The following is an 18,570-nucleotide window of genomic DNA, read 5'->3' on the forward strand; positions in this document are numbered from 1 at the left end:
ATGTTTCATTACAGGCCACCAGGTTACTGTCTCTTACACTCACCTTTTCCTTCAGCCCCTCGGTTACTCAGTAAGCTCTTGCATTAAATATAATAAATACCTTTCTGCTTGAAATATCTAGCTTAAGATTCTGTTGACTACAGGGGCGCCTGGGTGGCTCAGTCAGTTAAGTGTCTGACTCTTTGATTTTGGCTCAGGTCATGATCTCATGGGTTGTGGGATCGAGCCCGAGGTTGAGCTCTGCACTAGGCGGGAAGTAGCTGCAGATTCTCTCCCTCTGTCCCTGCCCCCCACCCACACGCACATACATTCTATCTCTCTCCCAAATAAATAAATTAATCTTTAAAAAAAATAAAAGGAACGGCATAAGGAATATAGTCATTGATATTGTAATAGCATTGTATGTGATAGAGGGTAGCTGCACTTGTGAGCAGAGCATAATGTAGAAACTTGTTGAAGCATTATGTTGTATACCTGAAACTAATGTAATATTGTGTGTCAACTAAAAAAAAAATACAATAAATCAAACAAAAGAAATACAACATCTTTCACAAGAGAGGGAAGCTTTCTTATTAATTACTTGATAAAATTAATTTTACTTATTTATCTAAAAAATTTTTTTTAATTTAAAATTTTTATTTATTTTTATTTTTATTTTTTTAAAGATTTTACTTATTAATTTGAGAGCGAGAGAGAGAACAGGCACAAGCAGGGGTAGTGACAGAGGGAGAGGGAGAAGCAGGCTCCTCCCTGACCAGAGAGTCTGACGTGGGGCTCCGTCCCAGGACTCCATCGCAGGACCCCGGGATCATGACCTGAGCTGTAGGCAGACACTTAAACGACTGAGCTACCCAGGTGCCCCGAAAGTTGTTTTTTTTTTTATTTTTAAGTAATCTCTACACTCAACATAGGGCTTGAACTTACAACCCCGAGATCAGAGTTGCATGCTCTACCTACTGAGCCAGCCTGGCACCCATTGATAAAATTAATTAATTAATTAATTTAATTAAGTTAATTTTTTTTAAGATTTTATTTTTAGGTGATCTCTACACACAACGTGGGGCTCAAACCCACAATCCTGAGATCAAGAGTTGCCTGCACTACCAACTGAGGCAGCCAGGCACCCCTGACAAAATTAATTTTAAACATTTACAAGAATAATGAGCAACATTATTAAAAGTCCTTCCCCTTGAGGTTGTTTTCCAATGCACATAGTGATGTGGACTGATAGCCAATAAAAGATTTGTACGTACAAAGAAAAAAAAAAACCCAAAAAACAAAATGAGTCATGAGACAGACCAATATGCAGATTTTCAAAGGAATAGTAACCCATCTTGGACCCCATACCAACTCTAAGAACATTAAAAATGTTCAGATGTGGGGGGATTCAAGGACAATTTTGAAGAGATTTCTTTTGAGAAAATTTATGATATATTTTGTGTCCCAGATCACCAAGCAACAGAGGTAAAATGTTCCTCCCAACTCTCCAGTCAAGGGCTTTAAGAAGACCTCTTGGGGAACTTGATATACATCTCCAGTGGTGGGGGAACATGGAGGGTAGGGCAGACTGGAGCCCTGTTGACTTCTGACCAAGAAGACTGATGCAGGAGTGCTGGGTGGCTCAGTCAGTTAAGCATCTGCCTTTGGCTCAGGTCATGATCCTGGGGTCCTGGGATCGAGCCCCGCATCAGGCTCCCTGCTTGATGGGTTACCTGCTTCTCCTTCTCTCTCTGCTGCTACCCCCTGCTTGTGTGCGTGCTCTCTCTCTCAAATAAATAAATAAAAAAAATATTAAAAAAAGAAAAAAGACTCATGCAAAGGGCAATGAGCTTCCAAGAAAGAGATGATGAGGAGTACCGTTGGAAAATCAGAAGATGGAGAGCAGGAGACAGAAATTCTTTTGCCCATGTCATAGGAGTAGTAGGTGGAGAATACCACCAAGAAACCTCAGAAGAATCCACAGAAGTCTTCAACACAGAAGAAGACAGCTTTAAACATTTACTGAACCTTTGGACCCAGCAATTCCAATCCTACCTCCCATAATTAGTTTGACAGAAATGTATACATATATACATCAAAGACATGTACAAGATGTTCATAGCAGAATTTTTCATATTAGCCCAAACTGAAAGCTTTCTAAATGTCTATCAACAGTGGAATGGATAAATGTGATATATTCATACAATAGAGTATTATCCAGCAATACATTAAAGAATGGCTTGCTGAATCATTTAATCACATGGATAAATCTCACACACATTGAGTGAAAGAAACCAGATATAAAATAGTATATTCCGTATAATTCCATTTATGGAAAGGTAAAAAAAAAATAGGCAAAACTAACCTATATTGATAGAGGTAAGCATAGTGATTAAGAGGTGGTGTAAGGGAGAGTTCTGGGGTCTGGTAATATTGAGTTTTTTGATCTGGGAGCTAAGTACATGGATGTTCTCATTTTGTAAAATTCCACTGAGGTGTATTATGTGTAATATTTTAATTAAAAAAATTACAAACACAAATTTCCTAGACCCAAAGCGTATGAAATCATCTTATGATAGAAGCTAAGTATGAATTGTCTGCTCCCTTTTTACCTCCTTCCCCTAAGTAGTAAATGAGAAAAGAAGAAATTCACTATGTTTTCCATAAAAGCAAGCATCCCACCTGAAACCAGGCCCTACCTAAAGGTGTGTGGGTGGGGAAATCTTAACCTTTGCATGCAGATTAAAGTGTTAATATAGATTGATTCATATATTGGACAAGACATTCTAATTACTGAATTGAAAATAGACTGGCCTCTTATGATGATGTTTGGACTTCCAATTATCTAAGAGAGATCAGAAAAGTCAAACTTGAGTTTTATTCAGGAGGATGGAATAAACCTTGCCCACTGAATACATTTTAAAGGGACCATGAGAAACAACATATAGGTGCATTTTTATTATATCTCACTATTTTGCTTGTTTAATATACTGCTACAAATCCTTTTGTAGTTCATAAGCATGATGATTCAGTGTTCGCACTGTTGTGTGACTTTTGCATCCCTCAAACCTTGTTGTGACATTGGCACATTACCTGTCTGACATGAAAAAAAAAACCACTTATATTGCTCACTACCAATGCAAAAATAGGCTTTTGGATTTAAAAAATAGGAAATTAGTAAGAGAAAGAGAATTTCTTAATGTAAAAATAATTTCTAATATGTAATCAGTCAAAATTATATTTAAAGGGAGTAAATGTAAGAATTATTTCACATTAGGGGTGCCTGAGTGGCTCAGTCGGTTAAGCGTCTGCCTTCAGCTCAGGTCATGATCTCAGAGCCCTGGGATCAAGCCCTGCATGGGGCTCCCTGCTCAACGGGGAGTCCGCTTCTCCCTCTGCCTCTCCTCCTGCTTGTATTCTCCCCCCCTCAAATAAATAAAATCTTAAAAAAAAGAATTATTTCACGTTAATGTCACAAATAATATAAATGTTGTTGTCCCTTTTATTCAGAAATTTTCTGAGAATTTGGGGCGCCTGGGTGGCTCAGTCGTTAAGCGCTTGCCTTCGGCTCAGGTCATGATCCCAGGATCCTGGGATCCAGCCCCACATCAGGCTCCCTGCTCAGTGGGAAGCCTGCTTCTCCCTCCCCCACTCTCCCTGCTTGTGTTCCCTCTCTCGCTGTGTCTCTCTCTGTCAAATAAATAAATAAAATCTTTAAAAAAAATTTAAAAAAAATAAATTTTCTGAGAATTCTATCCAATGTAGTAAACAAGGTAACACAAGTGAGTTATAACCGTCAAGACTGAAGAGAAAAAATTGTCTGGGGTGCCTGGCTGGCTTAGGTGGTAGAGCACGTGACTCTTGATTTTGGGGTTGTGAGTTCAAGCCCCACATTGGGTACAGAGCTGAGTTTTAAAAAATTGCCATTATTCAGAGGCAATATAATTATTACCAAAATATTCCAAGAGAATGAACTAAATGGATATTAGCATTAATTTTGAACTATCTTAAGGTAACTATAAGAGGAATATATTAAAAGTTAATAGTTTTTCCATATATATTGTATTTATATATTCATATGATTATGATGCATGATATATGATCTATACATATATAGATCATACATATAACTGTTATATTTATATATTCATATGATTATATTTATATGATGAATATATTAATCACTTGAATATAAAATATAATATATAAATACAATATATTTATAAAATAGGCAAAACTAACCTGTTTGATAGAGGTCAGGATAGTGATTGAATTTAGAGTAAAAGTCATGATTGAGAGGTGGTACAGTTAGAGGATGTAATGGGGGGCGGAATCCCATTTACAACAGTGAAAAACCAAGCCAAACAAAAATAAACCTTTAAAACCCAAGTAATAAACTTAATAAGAATTTAAAAGATTCATAGGACAAGAACTATTAAGGTTTATTGAAGTACATAAAAGAGAGTCTAGGCTAAATGGAGAGATATGACATCTTCCTGGATGGGAAGACTCAATGTCATAAAAATGTCAATTATCCCCTAAGTAATCTATGCATTTCATGTACCTCTTTGATAAATGAATTCTAAAGTTCCCCCTGAATGGTTTCCCGTCTCATTTAGAGAAAAGGTCCTATACAACCTATTTCCCTCCTATTGCCTTTTATTCACATATCCCACCTCTCTGCTGTTTACTCTCTTCTTCTTCTTCTTTTTTTTTTTTTTAATTTATTTGAGAGGGAGAGAGCACTTGAGCATGAGTGGAAGTGAAGGGGCAGCAGGAGAGGGAGAAGCAGACTCCCCACTGAGCAGGGAGCCCAACTTGGGGCTCGATCCCAGTACTGTGAGGTCATGACTGAGCCGAAAGCAGACGCTCAACTGACTGCGCCACCCTGGCGTCCCTGTTCACTCTCTGCTTTAGCCATATTGGCTTGCTTGTCATTTCTTCAACATGCCCTGCAAGCTCCTGCTTTACACTCTTTGCAATTGCTATACCTTCTTTCTGGAATGCTCTTTCCCTAAACAGCTATATGCTTGCTCTCTCACCACCTACGGGTCTTTGATCAAATGTCATCCATTCAGGGAGGCCTTCCTTGATTACCTAATCTAAAATTGGAATAACAGCATCTACCCATCACCCACATGTACTTCCCTTCCCACTTCCTTGGCTTTTTTTTTTTTTTTTTCATAGCACTTAAGCCTATCTGGCATGCAGTATATTTTTTTACTTACTTGTTTATTGCCGGTATCAAGTGTTGACTTCCTCTAACACACACACACACACACACACACACAACCTTTTTTGTTAATCAAAAAAACTAAATTTACTTTTGTTTAAGGGAAAACATCATGACAGAGTCTAAGGAGTGCCTCAAAATGAGGAAACTGGGGAAAGGTAAAAGACACTTAGCGCCTGGATGATTTTAAGGCAGGTCTTGCAAGGGAATGAGCAGAATTTATGATACAATAGTTTTGGATCAGTGGGCTCAGTGAAACAAGAATCTTAAAATGAGGTTTTTTTTTTAAAGATTTTATTTATTTATTTGAGAGGAGACAGCAGGGGGGGCCCCCCACAGGGCATGGAGGGGAGGGGCAAAGGGAGAGGGAGAAGCAGACTCCCTGCTGAGCAGGGAGCCAGACACAGCTCCATCCCCAGACCCTGAGATCATGACCTAAGCCAAAGGCAGATGATTAACCAACTGATTAAGGTTCCCCTTAAAGTGAGTCTTGATGGGCTAGCAGTTTTGATAAGTAAGCTTTTTAGTCAATTCGCATTATATTCCTCAACCAGCAGCTAATATTTTTCTTTGTTATTAACACAGGGACTTGAGAATTTATGTTAGATTAAATTCCCAGTTTCCCCTTTTATCATTCTGCAGGCTAATTGGCAAGACCACTTATCACTTGGGGACATCATCAGTCCAGATCTACACCATGTTTGAGGATGTGGTTGAGTGTGTTTTCTGAGGTAGTCATTCCAACCTCCACGAGTGTCAACTTTTCTTGTTCTTCTTGGTAGAAGATCATCAGGATGCACAATGACTGCACAGCAGCATTTAAGATTCTGGAGTTCTCCATTTGTACATTGCAACACAAACCAATGCCAATCTGATTTGGGTAAACATATCCAAACTAAATTAAGAAAACAGATTCCATTGCAACTATAAAGAGTGCACAGAACCAGATATTGGGTATTATATAAATTATTTCATTTCATGATACCTTTATTTGTTTTTCAGATCTTTTTAGTGATATAAAGGACCCCAGAGAAATCTGCAAAAATATAAGTACAATATTATTTCCCTCACACAGTACATGGTCTCCTTTAAGAAGAGAATATTATGTCTAATGACTGTTTTGAGCTATCATCTACCTAATTTCGTGAAAGTCTTAGGGGAGAAGTTCCATGGCCTTAGACACATTATTTAGTTTTACTACTTTCTGAATCATAGCATGTAGGATTACTCCTATTTTTTTTAGGTGTTTTGGAAAGCATAAAATGAAAAGTTTTGGGTATAGAAGAAGGCAGTCCAAAAAAAATTCGCTTTGGTTTTCAGTTTTGAACTCAAATCACAGACCAGTTTTGCTCCTTGTTGAATTAAATTATTTAAATAAATTTTTGTTCTGGGAAGGGGAATCTGTGAGCTAAAGTAAATCCTGGGTGATACAGGGCCTATCCTGAAAGCAGGCATCAATTAACAAAGATAACATCTCTGTCCAATCTGTTGGTTGCCATCAGTTCACCAGTTGCCTTTTGTGTAAGATCTGTAAGAGTGGAACAGTCTTTAAAGGTACACCATCTCTTTTGGAATCCTCCTCAAGCTCTATTTCTACTGGCTGCAAAGGCTAGCTCCTACAAAAGTTTCCTACAGTGAGTTTGTCAACATGCAAATTTTGAGAGCACAGTTCTTCACAAGCTGCCTTCACTTCAGATGCCAGCCACAGGATTGGCGGTCTCCAGGGTGACTCTCACTTCTCACCAGTTGGCTACAATTTGAGTCCCATGACTACCTTCGGGTTTGATAATTTCCTAATTATCTGTGGGAGACTCACAGAACGCACTAATAGTCCTCACTAATACTTATGATTGCAGTTTTGTTATGGCAAAGGGCTATAACAGAGAAGAGATGCATAGGGTGAAATCTGGGAGAATTTCAAGTATGAAGCTTCTATCATTCTCAGGTCTTTGTTACCCTTCCAGCATTAAAGTGTGAAAATACTCACCAGAGTATTGCTAACCAGGGAACTTCATCTGAACTTCAGGGTCCAAAGTTTCTATTGAAGTTTTATTACATAGGCATGGCTGATTGAATCATTGCCTGTGTGATTGAGCTCAGTCTCCAGGCTTCCTTTCTTTCCCAGATTTCAAGATGATATCACCTGACTCAACCCCTCAATCCTGTAATCACATGGTTGGTCTTTCTGGCATGGCCATCCCCCCATCTGAGTCACCTCAGCTATCAGGTGTGGTCTGAGGGGTCCACCATGAATAACAAAGATACTCTATCACTCAGGAAATTAAAAGGATTTAGAGATTATCTCCTAGGAACTAAGGCCAAAGGCTAGCCAAATTATTTATTACACAGTCCCCAAGTATTGTGTCTTTGGAGGGGAATATGATAAGGGATTTCTGGCTGTTTAACCTGTTGTGCTATTCTCAAAAAAAGTCACTTAGTGATTGAATTCAATTACCCAGGACATTAACTGATTTATTACAAGGAACTAATATAAATGAAAATGAGCAGCACCCAAAGGAAAGCAAATATAAATTCAAGAGTTGGCTTGATTTTGTGTTTTAGCCAAATCATAAGGAAAATATAGTTAAGCATTAGACTTTTACCAAGGAGTGACTAGGAATGCAAGAAGCATTACTGAGCATAGGGATCCCATAGATATCATAGTTAACAATCCAAAACCTTAAAGCAACCAGGAGGAAATAAAATGGGTTGGCAAATGAAGAACAAAAGCATGCCGACTGAAGGATGGCACTCTGTACTTCCATTCATCAGATTTAATTTCATGAGCCTTGGCTGGAAGCTATCTACTTCATGCAGTCATTTTATTGATCTCAAAGTCTTAGGTTGCAGCTGTATCTTCCTGATGTTGTAGATTCTGGTTAGTAAGTTTTCCAGTAATTTAACGGTGACTTAAATTTCTTTACTTGAGAGAAGTGGTTCTAAGAATCAACTCTAGATTTTTGCTGTAGTGTTTGTTGTTTACCATAACGGATAAGGTCCTTTTCATCAAGGCTCAAAGGCTATATTTCTCTGAAGTCTCCTCCTCAAGATGAAATAATGTGGGAATAGAGGGAGTAGAATCCTTTCTTGAAGTGTAACAGAAAATTAATATAGAAGGATGTAGTCAATGATTATCCTTTGAATAGAAACGTATTATGAAGAGGAAGGAGACTCCAAGGTTTTTTGGTTTGTACCACAAAGGGTATTATGATGGTCCCTGATTGACAAAGGCATCAGAAGTTAAGAGCCTAGAAATAAAATCTATTTGGAGATAGTTATTGTACTGGTCTTTGGACACGAACAAAAGTATGTTTCTAAGATATGTCAGTCAGGGACCAGTGTGGAGACAGAAACCACACCAGTTTTTTTGAACAGGGAAAATTGATATAAAGAATTATTAACGCGTAGGAGGTAGAGGTAAAAGAAGACTCTAAGGGATCCAGAATAGCAGGTACAAAAATGCAGGTACTACCTCTAGGCTGAGGAAAAAGGAGCAACACAGGAGCTAATGACTAGGAAAAGAGCCTCCTCCCACCTACCACTCCCCGAAGGCTGAGATTCAGACCTCTTCAAAGAGGATCTGACTACCCCATATACAGCCACAAAAACCTGCCAGGGGTGAAGAAACTTGCCAGATGGGTGTGTAGAAGTGGTCCATCGTTGCTGGAGAGTATGGGCAGCCAGGGTCAGTCTGTAGAAGTACCTAGCTTTTGCCAGAGGATACAGGTGGGGTGGACCTTGACAAAGTTGCCTCAAGAAGAGAGAGCGCAGACTGAAGGTACAGCTGGAGCTCCTCTATTGGTTTCCTGTGTTAAAGAATAATAATAGGGGGCGCCTGGTGGGTCAGATGGTTAAGCGTCTGCCTTCGGCTCAGGTCATGATCCCAGGGTCCTGGGATCGAGTTCCACATGGAGCCCCACGCTGGGCTCCCTGCTCAGCGGGGAGTCTGCTTCTCCCTTTCCCTCTGCTCCTACCCCCACTCATGCTCTCTCTCTCTCTGTATCTCAAAAAAAAAATAAATAAAATCTTAAAAAAAAAAAAAAGAATAATAATAGAAGTCTAGAGCCTTAAAAAAAAGTGCCTTCCAGCAGCTGTGGCCATGCAATGTCACTCCATTGCCCTCTGCTGATCAATCATAATGTCTCATCTGCTGGCAAAGGAGAAGTGATTGCAGGGTCCAGGACTAGTATCATAAATCAGGGCAAAAAAGTGCAGATTTGGAGCATAGCAATAATGTTAAACTGATAACTGATACAGAAAATATTCAGTCATTGAAAAATACCAATAATTTTATTTTTATCCTAATTTCAATAGAGTTCTCATAACACTGTCTTTTTTTTTTAAGATTTTATTTATTTTATCTGTCAGAGAATGAGAGAGAGAGAGCTCACAAGCAGGGGGAGTGGCAGGCAGAGGGAGAGGGAGAAGCAGGCTCCCTGCTGAGCAAGGAGCCTGATGTGGGGCTCCATTCCAGGACCCTGGGATCATGACCTGAGTCAAAGGCAGGTGCCCAACCAACTGAGCCACCCAGGTGCCCCAATAATGTTTTAAGTTAAATAAAATTTGGAGAGTGTCAAACAAGCCTAATTGTTTCTACTATATTTCTTTTCTTTTTCTTTGTTTTTTTTTTAAGGATTTTATTTATTTATTTGTCAGAGAGAGAGAGAGAGCACAAGCAGGGGGAGTGGCAGGCAGAGGGAGAGGGAGAAGCAGGCTCCCCACTGAGCAGGGAGCCTGATGCAGGACTCAATCCCAGGCCCCTGGGATCATGACCCGAGCCGAAGGCAGATGCTTAACCGAGTGAGCCACCCAGATGTCCCTCTAACTATCTTTCTTGCATAAGATGAGGGACTGAGTCTTTGGCTGAACTGGTTGCTATTCCAGTAAACTCAAAGAAAGTTGTGATTCATAAGAAAGCTTAACAATCTGATTATTCTGAATTTGGGAACTGAATCTGGGACAAAATCAAGAAAAGTTGTCAGAGGAGATAAGAAACAAACCTAAGTCATTTTATTAAAAGACAAGGAATAGTTGTAGGTAATAAATAGGAAACACACAACAATAGGTAATAATGTTAGTAGGAACTTAACTTTTTTTTAACTTCTTGTCAAAATGATTCAGAAGTATGCCAAAAGTCTAGAGAATTAATTGAACATTTTAGGAATGAACAATAACTCTTGCTTATCCAAGCCAGAATGACTAGGTTGTTTTACAGAAAAAATGCAGATTCTAATTTTACTTTTTGTTTTCCAACCATAATTTTTTTTAAAGATTTTATTTATTTATTTATTTTAGTGCACACACACGAGAGAGAGAGAGAGAGAGAGATGGAAAGAGAAAAAGAGAGAGAGAGAGAGAACAAGTATGTGAGCAGGGGGAGAAGGAGAGGGGGAGGGAGAGGGAGAAAATGTCAAGTCGACTCTGCGCTGATCATGGAGCTCAACTTGGGGCTGGACACAGGGCTTGATCTCACGACCCTGAGATCATGACCTGAGCTGAAACCAAGAATCAGATGCTTAACCGACTGAGCCACCCAGGTGCCCCTCCAACCATATGATTACAGTAAAGAATACATAAGCCCTTAAATTTATCTTTTATTACCTTTTTTATCTTAAATAAACCTTTATCTTTATATACTTTTCTATATGTGCATTTAGGCATACACATGTATATATAATATGCATAATATATGAATATGCCAATAGGTGACTAAATTAAGGCATTGAAGTAGTTTTAAAATATATTTAACACTATCACTATTAAATAAAACAATATATATATTATGTTGAGTATAACACCTTTTTTCTTTTTTTAATTTTTTTTTATTAAGTAAACTCTACCCCCAAAATGGGGCTTGAACTCACGACCTTGAGATCAAGAGTCCCATGCTTTACTGATGGAGCCAGCCAAGTGCCTCAAGTTTAACATCTTTATATACTGCAACAATATCCTTAAGAAGCAAACAGGCATACCATATTTATGGTTTTGATTGCATATTCCTATTTCTATTTAATAATTCTCATTATTACAAACATAACCAGAGTAATCAATTTTGAACTTTTCAAACAGAAAAGAAATTAGAAAGGAGGAAACCAAAACCTATCTTGCTTATTTTTTCCATGGAGCATTTATTATACTACTTTAATATATTTTGAGATGGGAGAATAATACATATACACACAAGTATGTGTGTATATACAAATATAAAAATTTTAAAACATTTGCACATCGTGCTAATCTATAGTCATTATGTATATAAAAACAAGGAGCAAGAGTAATTTAGAATTATGTTTAGTTTTCATGTTCATTTGTTTACATAAAAATTATTTGGAATACCACAGTATATTTGTTAATTATATTATTTAAATATGAATTGAAGGTCTTGAAGTTGACAAAAATCTGTAAATTACAATTTATGTTAACCCATTGCATCCTTAACACGTGTAGTATTATAAGAATCCGTGAGATAAAATCCTTTAAAAATATCCATTATTTGTGGGGCTTTACTAAGTTTAATGCGGACGAATTTGAAGACATTGTGGCTGAAAAGCGGCCTATCCCAGATGGCTGTGGGGTCACATATATCCCTAATCAGGCCCCTTGGACAAATGGAAGGCTTTGCACTCATGAGAACCTTGGCACTGCCCCCTCCCTATTCATGCCCATCAATAAATCCTACTTCCTGTCAAAAAAAAAATCCATTATTGCAATTTCATTGGCTAAATACAATTTTATATTTGTAATCTTAAGCCATCTGTGGAAATAATAACTTGCTGGACTCATAGAATTAACCTAGAAATTTAAAGATTTTATTTATTTATTTCAGAGAGAGAGAATGAGAGAGAGCACATGAGAGGGGGGAGGGGCAGAGGGAGAAGCAGACTCTCTGCCGAGCAGTGAGCCTGATGCGGGACTCGATCCTGGGACTCCAGGATCATGACCTGAGCCGAAGGCAGTCGCTTAACCAACTGAGCCACCCAGGCGCCCTAACCTAGAAATTTAAAAAGTTTAAATCGTAAGAGACTAAGCCCAAGTCATGTGTTTAAAAAACTATATAGGGCTAATGTTTTTATTCTGTGAGAAAGTCAGGAAGAAGACATAAAGGTGTTTCAAGCTAAAGTTTTATCACTGTGATAAGTCTAAAGAACTGTCTATTTTCAGTAATATTACACAGACTTTTAATAATTAGAAATAAATCTCTGTATATATAAAACATTATTTATTTATTTTTTAAGTAGGCTCCACACCCAGCATGCAAAATATATGCACATAAGCTCCCCAATGCAGGGCTTGAACTCATGACCCTGAGATCAAGACCTGAGTAGAGATCAAGAGTTGGATGCTTAACCAACTGAGCCACCCAGGTGCCCCTAAAACATTTTTTTTAAAGATTTTATTTATTTATGGGGTGCCTGGGTAGCTCAGATGGTTGAGCGTCTGCCTTCGGCTCAGGTCATGATCCCAGGGTCCTGGGATCGAGTCCCGCATCGGGCTCCCTGCTCCTTGGGAGCCTGCTTCTCCCTCTGCCTCTCTCTCTCTGTCTCTCATGAATAAATAAATAAAAAATCTTAAAAAAAAAAAGATTTTATTTATTTATTTGAGAAAGTCAGAGATAGTGACAGAGAGCATGAGTGGGGAGGAGAGGGAGAAGCAGGCTCCCTGCCGAGCAGGGAGCCCCATGCGGGGCTCGATCTCAGGACCCTGGGATCACAACCTGAGTCGAAGTCAGACGCTTAACCGACTGAGCCACCCAGGTGCCCCAACAATATATTTCTTTATAGGATGCTACCTGACCTACAAAGACTTGGCTATGGCTTTATAATATTCATCTGAAGGAGGCGCCAAGTGCTATGGGGATTCATCTTCCCCTTGTGGGCTTTCCCATGTGGAGGTCTGTTTCTCTCCCCTCTCTGTGCCCGCGATTCCCTCGCATGGATGGCCTGCGAGTCCCTTAGCTCCCCATCACATGTCTGCCCTTCCTACCCTCTTTGATGTTGCCTCTTTTCTACATTTAGTTGTGCAATTTGTTCCAGCAGTCTTTGGGTTGTTTTATGGGTTATTTACACTCATGTAAGTGTTATGCAGTTACATTCGTGGGAGGAGGTGAGCTTAGTTTCTCCCACTCTGCCATCTTCCCCAAAGTCTTCATGGCATGGTTATGAATTAAATTCTTAGGCCTGGCAAATTCTCTGCTCTAATTTCTGATGGCAGTGGTCTAAGAGTGGTTTCACGCTTCCCGGGACACAAGATACAAATGGCATTTCTAGATGTTACTGAACTTCATTAATGATCAGATAAATGCAAGAACATTAGAACAATGAGGTGTCAGGACACCTGGGTGGCTCAGTCAGTTGGGTGTCTGCCTTTGGTTCAGGTCATGATTCCAGGGTCCTGGGATCAAGTCCCGCTTTGGGCTCCTTGCTCAGCGGGGAGCCTGCTTCTCCCTCTGCCCCTCCCCCTGCTTGTACGCTCTATCTCTTGAGCTCTCTCTCTTTCTTTCTGACAAATAAATAAACAAAATCTTAAAAAAAAAAAAAAATCAATGAGGTGTCACTTTTTGCCTATCAGATTGGAAAATTTTCAATACTGCAAAAACATCCAGTGCTGGCAAGGGCCGAGGAAAGCAGACATTCTCTCACGATGTTGTTATTTCTTTAAATTGATACACTCTTCCTAGAAGGCAACCTGGTACTCTGTATAAAAAATTTAAATATGCTGTCAAAGGTTGACTCCTCAAACGCTCATCACAAAAACTGTTGCTGAAGCGAAGTTTACTAAATTTGCTGCAGTAAGGGAGAATGCCACTTGACTGAGCCTTAGTGGTATCTCAAAAGGGAAAATTAGGGCCAGTTATTTTTAGGATTTTAACGCTTGGGCTGAATAACTGTGGGGAAGGAAGCAAGTCAGGGAAATGATTGGAAATGAGCAGAGTTTATGATACAATAGCCTTAGCTTGGTGGGCATAGCAGGGCAATGGTCTTGACGCATTTTTAAAGTAAACTGTTAGTCTTCGTGAGCAATCTATTTAACAAACTCAGTTTTATCTTCCAGGAACAAGTATTAACTGGAGCAAGCAACCAAGTTATTTTTGCTTGGTTTCAGAATTATTTAACATAAGTCCAGGAAGGTATGTCTAGTGTCTAGTCCCAGTATTATTCAACATAGGGACAGATAATTATATTGTTTTTAGTTTCAAAGCTTATTCTTTTCTGGGCACCTGGCTGCCTCAGTTAGAAGAGCATATGACTCTCAGGGTCGTGAGTTTGAGCCCCGTATTGGGTGTTGATTATTACTAAAAAAAAAATAAACTTAAAAATAAAAGCTTATTCTTTTATCTAGCAATTTCTATTCTAGGAATTTATAATATGACTTTATTTTCTTTTATTTTTTAAAAGGTTTTATTTATTTATTTGACAGAGAGAGAGAGAGCGAGCACAAGCAGGGGAGTAGCAGACAGAGAGCTGAGCAGGGAGCCTGATGAGGGCCTTGATCCCAGGACCCTGGGATCATGACCTGAGCCGAAGGCAGATGCTTAATGACTGAACCACCCAGGTGCCCCTATAATATGACTTTAAAAGACAAATATGCAAAGTATATCTACAGAGACAGTTGTTGTTTTTTTTTTTTTTAAGAAAAGGAACAAGTCAGAAACAACCTAGATGACCAGATAAGTAAATTACAGGCATTCACAAAATAGATTACAATGCAGCTATTAAAAATGTATCTTTGGGGCATCTGGGTAACTCAGTCAGTTAAGCATCTGACTCTTGATTTCAGCTCAGGTCATGATCTCAGGCTTGTGAGATAGAGCCCTGAGTTGGGCTCTGTCCTGAGCATGGAGACTGTTTAAGATTCTCCCCCTCCCTCTGTGCTCCACCATCCCCACCCCCCGCTCCAATCCCCAGAATCACGCTCTCACTCTCTCTCTTAAAAAAAAAAAAAAAAAAAGGAAAAGACAAGCTGGAAAGGCAGGTACAGACAAGACTAGGGGCACTTGATTCATGGGGGAGAGGGAGGGGGTTAAGTCTGGGTTTTATGCAGTAGGGACTGAAGAGCCATTAAAAGAATTGATTGATAGGGTAACATAATCTGAGTTACTCTGAGTTATTATGTGAAAATTACATATATATGTATATAAAGCTCTCATTTTCCTCCAATGGACTTTTGTTCAAAACAACTCCTTCCAAAATTCTCCTTTCCTCTCCTTTTGTTCTCTGGACTTGCCTATGGTTCACCATAGCTGGCATGTCCCAAATTGCAATTCCTCTGCTATTTCTGAATAAATTCATTTGCTGCTTGATAACCTTTGTTGTTTAATTTTTAAGGTCGACAATGCTTTGGAAGGATCATCCATCATAGCACACAGAATGGGGATTGAAGCAGCAAAGGACCAGAGCCTCTGAGCGCAGCAATTACGGCAAGGCCTTGCAGTTCTAAGAATTGATACCAAAGCAGCATAATAATCAAGCACCTGGTGTTTGGACCTTCTGAGGGAGGTTACTGAAGGGTCAAAAGGACGTGGCTCATCTGGCGATTAAAAAACCCTGAGGCTCGGTCATGGTTCCGGGGTCCTGGGATCGAGTCCCACATCAGGCTCCCTGCTCAATGGGAAGCCTGCTTCTCCCTCTCCCACTCCCCCTGCTTGTGTTCCTGCTCTCGCTGTCTCTGTCTCTGTCAAATAAATAACTAAAATCTTTAAAAAAAAAACCAACAAAACAACAGCAACAAAAAACCCTGAGGCTCACATGCATAAAATCAGCTCATAACACTCCCCTAGTGTCAGAAAGGTACACATGTGCCCTTAGGAGGCCTGCTTTTGATTTTTATTTTCTATTTTTGATCTTTTCCGCTCATATTTGCCAGCTTAACAATGCCCTAGATGTTTAGTTGTCAATTTATAAAAATGTTGAGAATTTGCACAGAAAGGGGAAGAGAGTGACTTGCATCAGGCCACGGAGCAGGTTCTGATCACAAGTGTCAGGATACAAAGCAGTAAAGAAACAAATCATCAAGATGTTTAGTAGTAGGTATAGTAACAGGACAGGAGAGTTGAAAAAAGTAAGTAGGACTTAGTGATTCTTAGATGTAGGAATTGAGAGCTTGAGAGGGAAGAAAGATTCTCTGAGTTTTTTTTTTTTTTTTTCTTCATCTGGGTGTCTGAGATTAGTTTTATAAATTGGTGGAGGAGCAGTTGGGGGACTCCCGTTAAGAAGTTAAGAAAGATAATGTTTAGATATGTTGAATTCAGTATTACCACACATTAAAGTGCTACTGTTCAAATGAGAGTTAAAAATTCACAACCACAGCAGAGTTTATGATATTATGATGTCATGTGGACCCAGGGATGAATGACATCCCCTAGAAAGTTTATGTGGTAACATGTGAAAGTTGAGGACAGAAACTGAGAAAATATTATGTTGAGGGGCAAGAAGGGGTAACACTTCCTGAGCAGCAAGCAATAAAAAGGTCAGCGAGTTGGAGAAACCAAGAGTCTTACCTATGCTGCCAAGAAATCTGAGGAGGATCAAAGTGTCAGTGAATTCAAGGGGAGTGGGATTTAGTAATGAGATCATTATTGATTTTGGAAGCTGTTTTGGTGGACTGCAGGGGATGAATTGAAAAATATGCTGAAAGTAAAAAGAATGAGGTGAGTATTGTGACTTTTAAGGCTAAAAGGGAAGTGAAGAAGAGAACGTCTTTATGTGCAGCTTTTTGTAAGTAGCAGCATTTTAGGCAAACAAACAGCAGAGAATGAACCTTGTAACTATTAGAAGAACAGAAAACCTCCAAATATTTTAGATTTGATTTATTGTGTAATTTGATTTATTGTGTAATTATTATAACTTCTCTGCTCTACACACGTCGTTAGCTTCGTTGCTTGGTAAACTAAGTACAGTAGTCCTCCCTTGCCTGTGGGGGATATGTTCCAAGACCCCTAGTGATGCCTGAGCCTGGGGATAGTACCAAATCCTATACACATGATCTTTTTTCCTATGCGTAGACACCTATGATAAAGTGACATTTATAAATTAGGCATAGTAAGAGATTAACAACAATAACAATACAATAGAAAATTATAATATATTGTAATAAAAGTTATGTGAATGTGGTACCTCTCTCAAAAAATATTTATTGTACTGTACTCTTTAGACAGTAAAACGCGAACATGATTACATGAAGTGAGGTGAATGACATAGGCATTATGATGCAGTTAGGCCACTATTGATCTTCTGAATATGTCAGAGGGAGGATCATCTGCTTTCTGACCTTGGTTGACTGCAGGTAATGGAAGCCATGGAATGAGAAACCATGCATAACGGGAGGACTACTCTATGACCTAGAAGGTCCCTGTGATCTGGGGTCTGCCTATATCTCCAGCCTGCTATCTTACTCTCCACGCTTTCCCACTCCCAAGATTGCACACAGACCTTCCAGTTTTCCCAGCGCCTCATGATGTTTCCTGTGCTGGTGTGCGTAGGTTTCATGTCTTCCAGTTCCTTCTTAGCTTGGTGACTCCATAATCATCTTCCCAGAGTAAGTTCATAGTTCTCCATTAAAGCCTTTGGGGGTGCTCATGGTTGTTATTAACATTTGCCTCTTCCGATTTCCAGTGTACCTATATTAAATATCCTGTAATTCTATCACCTAGCTCCAGATTGGGTATATAGTCTGTATTCAATAAATATTGATTGAACAAATAGATGAAGTTTGCAAGACTTCATATGGCACCTATTCTTCGTTTAAAAGTGTGCAGTATAGTATATATGCCATTTATTCTTGCCATGCATATTCAGTTTTGTGACTTTTTAAAACATAAGAAATTTCCTAAGTATTTAAAACTTGTAAAGAAAAAAAAAGACCTAAGCTCATTAGTCTGCTGTAATTTTCCACTGCATTTCTAAATGTTAGAATGGGCTCTTTTTTCCTTTCCATAAACTCTTTCCTTTGAAGCAATTATCCTCTTTCTGGCAAAATTATTAGGAAGCGGGATGGCCTTCCTTTTTTAACCTGTGACAACTCAAACCAATTAAAGTTTCAGTGTTACAGGAATCAAGGAGGTTTTAATCTCAGTTTATATTTGCATTTATGACCGTTGGCTCTCCCCAGGGAGACAGGGAAAAGACGGCCCCTACACCTGGTTTCAGGTTGATTACAATCAACGTGGGACAATTGTAGCATAAAATGTTCATTTTTTATCAAACACCTTTTTGAAGGGAGGAGGTGGAGGTGGTGAAGATAAAATCCTCCATCAATATCCCGCCAATTTGCACTGTTCTTTGGGGAACAGATTTTCAAATGCCAAGGAACAAAAAGAGCGTTTGTTTTTCCAACCTCCCTGGGGCGGCAGCGGATTGTGA

The 18,570-nt window shown here is 39.1% G+C and overlaps 1 non-coding gene across 1 annotated transcript; it reads left to right on the forward strand.

Moving 5' to 3' along the window:
* The first annotated feature begins 2,978 nt into the window (after positions 1–2,978).
* On the forward strand, positions 2,979–3,082 carry LOC115938831 (small nucleolar RNA U13). Its single transcript, XR_004073847.2, has one exon. It is a non-coding gene; the product is annotated as a small nucleolar RNA U13 (small nucleolar RNA).
* Positions 3,083–18,570: the final 15,488 nt, after the last annotated feature.

Source organism: Leptonychotes weddellii, chromosome 14 (assembly GCF_054177405.1).
Source record: "Leptonychotes weddellii isolate Sample4059 chromosome 14, ASM5417740v2, whole genome shotgun sequence".
Classification (NCBI taxonomy): Eukaryota; Metazoa; Chordata; class Mammalia; order Carnivora; family Phocidae; genus Leptonychotes; species Leptonychotes weddellii.